The following is a 4899-nucleotide window of genomic DNA, read 5'->3' on the forward strand; positions in this document are numbered from 1 at the left end:
ACACATCGATTGGTTGCCACCCATACAATGCCAACAGGAGCTGGGGACTAACTGCAACCGAGGTATGTGCCCTTAGCGGGAATCGAACCTGGGACTTCACAATACAAATTAAAATTGCTTTTCTTTGTCCCACTACTCCCCTCCCAAACTATATTCTTATTAGATAGGAAGAGGGAGTGAATCTTCCTATTAGAAAACACCCAGAGTCACAGTACCATGGTCTCCTGGTGAAGTAAAACAAGTAATATAAAACTGATAGAAAGAGGCTCCCCTCTCTCCTTATCTGTTTGGTCGAGTCATTCCTGGTGGAGTGGGCACCATCATGGGATGGGCAGACGGTCTCATCATTGGGGGCCCAGGCATCATTGGCATGTGCCCTCCCATAGGTGGCCTCATTCCAGGAGTAGGTTCCCCTGGCACCATATCAGGGTGAGAAGGACTCAGAAGACTGGGGAGAGGTGGGATTTGCCCCTGCAGGAGGGGGAGCAGAGAATAGAGTAGGAGGCATCTTTCCTTGCTGAAATGCTGTGGTGGTTTGTCAATCAGGCCCTGAGCCTGCTCTTCCATCCATTTCTGATAGTAGTCTTTCATATTCTCTTTGTGTTTCCTACCACTGTAGTGTGTCTTTCTCACAGATGGAGAATCATGGGTGAGGTATGTATTGCTGTGGTCACAATAAAGCTTGGGCATGTTGTTCTGCAGGCCGTTGGCCACCCCTTTCCACTGGAAAGGACTCCTTCTGTTATTTATTTCCACTTTCATGCCACTGTGGTTGGAGAAGATACTTTATGACTTCAAGCCTTTTAAATTTATTGAAACTTGTTTTGTGGCTTAGCATATGGTCTATCCTGGAGACTGTTTCACATGTAGTTGAGAAAATGTGTATTCTGCTGCTGTTGGGTGAAGTGTTCTATGTATGTCTATTTAGGTTTAGTTGGTTAATGATGTTGTTCAAGTCCTCTATTTTCTGTTGATCTTCTGTGTAATTATTCTATCCATCCAGGTAGGGTGTTCAAGTCTCCAACTATTATTGTAGAACTGTCTATTTTCCCCTTCAATCATGTCAGTTTTGCTTCATATATTTTTGGGATTCTGTTGTTGGGTACGTATGTGTTTATAACTGTTATATCTTTTTTTTTTTTTTTTTTTTATCCTCACCCGAGGACATTTTCCCATTTTTTTGTTCAGGTAGAGTGGGAGGGAGAGAGAGGAACAGAGAGAGAGAGAGAGAGAGAAACATCGATGTGAAAGGAACACATCGAGTGGCTGCCACCCACACGACCGACCAGGGCCGGGGACAAACTGCAACCGAGGTACGCGCCTTAGCGGGAACCGAATCCGGGTCTCTCAGGACCGCAGGTTGACGCTCTAACCGCTGAGCCAAACTGGCCAGGGCTGTTATATCTTTTTAATGAATTGGCCCCTTTATCAATATATAATATCCTTCTTTGTCTTTCAGATCAGAGGCTCACTCTTTTTTATTTTATTATTATTTTTTTTAATTTATTTTTTTATCCTCACCCGAGGACATTTTTCCATTTTTTTGTTCCGATAGAGTGGGAGGGAGGGAGAGGAAGAGAGAGAGAGAGAGAAACATTGACGTGAAAGGGACACATCGAGTGGCTGCCACCCACACGAACAACAAGGGCCGGGGACAAACTGCAACCGAGGTACATGCCCTTAGCGGGAACCAAACCCGGGTCTCTCCGGACCGCAGGCCAACTCTCTAACCGCTGAGCCAAACCGGCCAGGGCCACTCTTTTTTTATTAAATAATTTTTTTCTTTATTGATTTTGGAGAGAGGAAGAGAGAGGGAGAGAGAGATAGAAACATCGATGAGAGAGAACCTCAGTAGGCCGCCTCCTGCATGCCTGATTTGGCCCACAACCTGAGTGTGCCCTGACTGGGAATTGAACTGGCAACCTCTTGGTGCATGGGTCAACCCTCAACTACTGAGCCACTCTGCCGGGCTAGAAGCTCTTTCTGATCTAAAGTGGCAAATTGGATATTCAACATACCTCATTGCCCACTAATTTCTGCTTTAAGTACATCTTTTATGCAATTAATCTTTCAGCATTTGCTGCACAAAAAGGTATGAATAGGATTGATATTTCAAGGATGGAAATAAGGCTAGTGTAGCTAAACATATTAATACCAAGTAGAGTCAGAAAGATAAGCACGGGTCAGATCACGTAGGGTTTGTACGACAAGGTAAGGAATGTGAGTCTTATTCTCGATGAAATGAAAGTGAATGGAGAGTTGTTTGCCTCTAATGCCCCCAATCTTTCCATTATACTCATTGGGCCCAAGTGTGGCTTTCCTTAGCTGGAGATTGAATTTTTTCTCTTTCTTGACCCTAAGCTCTTCATTTCCTAAACTCTAGAAACAGTGAAGCAAAGGGATCCTTTAGAGCCCTCTTTCCTCCAGAGAGCTGATATCCAAGTGTCTTTATGGCTCAAGAGAACTGTAGTGGAATTGTATCACAAAGGAGTTATTAGTGAGACTAGGAGAGACACACAAGTGGCTCAGGAGGTCTGTCCTCCAGGCAAGTGCATATGTCTGAACTTCAACCAAAGCAACATCTGAGGCTGTATTGAGAAAACTGACAAGGAAAGCCAAACAGCTTCAGCATGTCATTGAATGCCAACTTGTTCATTAAAAAGGCACATTGGAAGCTCCATCAAAACATGGGGTTGGGGAACGAGGTAACTAACATTGGCACTAGTTTTCTGGGTAGTGGTAAAGGGCTGAGAGTCACTGGGGTAGTAGTCCATGGTTTTATCTGCAAGGTGACTCATCCGTGGAAGAGAGCCAGTTAATATAATGGGGGTTAACCATATATAAAAAGAACTCCTTGGTAAGATATAGGGGTTTCATGTGGTATCAGGCTAAATGTTCTAAGCATTTACAGCTCTGTGATGAGGTTGCTCTTTTCCCATTTCATGTTTATCCTTCAACTGATGTCATTTTTTCCCCAAAGCATTATGATTTTGGCTTTGTCTTTTCTGCCACTAGGCGGCTTCCAAATTGTCCATTCTTGGCAATGTTTAATGCCTCGTTCTCTGTCCTGCTGTCAGGGGCAGCTCATTTAAGCTGCCAAAGGGCTTGCTTTATTGCTCAGCCAGCCAAGGCCTACGCTACTTTATGACATTTCAAAGTGAATCGATGATAGAAATTTCAATTTGTTTCAGTAGAGAGTTGTCAACAGACCCAGAGCTCAGAAAATGAGTGGCTAGGTTTCTTGGAGGCATTGGTTTATGTGTACATGGATGAAAGGCATCCTTATTGCTGTTTCAGTATGAATTTATTCCCTGAAGTGTATCTTTATTTATATGTAGGTGCTACTTCTGAAGAATGCTTGTGTGGTCTAACACTGATGATTAGAATTCCTCCTTATATACTTTGCTAAATGTAGTGATTACAGGTTGTTTTTGTCTTTCCCATTGGGGGACGACCCCTCCTCCACTCTCAGTATCTGTGGTTTGGATGTAGCTGATTTCAGACCTTTGTTTCAAGGGTAGGCTTGTGACTTAGGCCTCTCCAACAAGAAACATGGATTTGATTTAGGGATGGCCATAGTAGCTGTATCAGTCAGAATCCTGGAAACAGATGAAATTCTCAAATTGGGTTATCAACCTTCCCACAGAGCTATGGCAGAGTATAGGAAAACCATAAGAGATAGTGCCATTTGTGAGGTTACTTACAGTGGGTCATTGATACCATCCAGAAGTTGTAGAGGCAATATTAAGGAGCCATTGTTGGGACTAACAAGAGGGAAAGGTGTGTGGAAAGAGCTGAGGCAGAACCTGTGATTACTGGCCAAGAGACACAGCTAACCCATGCAGACCCTTGCGAAGGGATCTCGGGAAAATGAGCATCCTGACTTCATCCGTATCTCTTCCTCCAATCTCTGGTCTTCCCACTAAAAATACCTAAAGGAAGGCACAGGGGAAGGGAACCACTGACACATTTACACAGGCCAGTGTCCCAGCTACAAGGAGGGAAAAGGGGGGAGAGGAGCCAATTTAGGCCAATTGAGTCAGTCCTGGGACTTTTGATGGACAAGTGGGAAATATGTAATATCCACTAGGATTTCTGTGGAAAGTAAGTCTGGAGCTACTGGTAGTAATCTTGTCATCACTCTGGAGAGAGGAAAGCAGAGCAAAGAGATGGGACAATTCCTGATGATGCCACTTAAACACGTGGATCCAGTTACACTTGAAGACTCCCCTTAGAATTTTCAGCTAGTAGCCAATACATTTCCCCTTTGCTTCAACCAGCCAGGTTTCTGTCACTTGCATCTGAAAGAGGCTAATGAATGCATGGTCGGCACCATCCAGGGTGCTGCAGAACTCAGCTCCTAGAGCCCTGAGGATGATCTTCCACACCCAGCAGTGGCTCCTGACTCATTCATTTCACTAAATCTGATTTCCTCGGTCTGTGCAGGTTCCAGCCCCTGTTTTCCCCTAATCCTCTCCAGCTGCAGTTCCTTGGTAGTCCTAACTAAGATAGCCAGGATATCAGTGGCCCAGATATATCATTAAGCAACATCTGGAATTGTATTAATTCAGTGTGTTTGAGAAAGACAGTGTTTCAAAATATAGTACGAGGGAAAAATTATGCAGGGCTCTCTTGGTAGGGAAAAACGGCTGAAATGAATATATCCTGAGATTAGATGATTTATTGAGATTTTGAAATGTGTGGAAAGTTGGTAAATGTTGGGCCAAATCAAATAATTGCACAAGAGAACTATTTTAACATAAGGAAATACGTGTAGTTAGGTTTCAGTAATATCTCTTCTGAGAGTATTTAGCTTCAAAGGACATCTGATAAGTCTTCAGTCAGTATCTTTGATAGGTGGTGGGTCCTTTATTTACAGGAAACTCTCTCCTTGGAGTG

At 43.6% G+C, this 4899-nt stretch overlaps 1 pseudogene; it reads right to left on the reverse strand.

Annotated features, from left to right (window-relative positions):
* Positions 1-279: 279 nt before the first annotated feature.
* Positions 280-690, reverse strand: LOC118629043 (annotated as a pseudogene).
* Positions 691-4899: the final 4209 nt, after the last annotated feature.

This window comes from Molossus molossus, unplaced genomic scaffold (assembly GCF_014108415.1).
Source record: "Molossus molossus isolate mMolMol1 unplaced genomic scaffold, mMolMol1.p scaffold_m16_p_13, whole genome shotgun sequence".
NCBI lineage: Eukaryota > Metazoa > Chordata > Mammalia > Chiroptera > Molossidae > Molossus > Molossus molossus.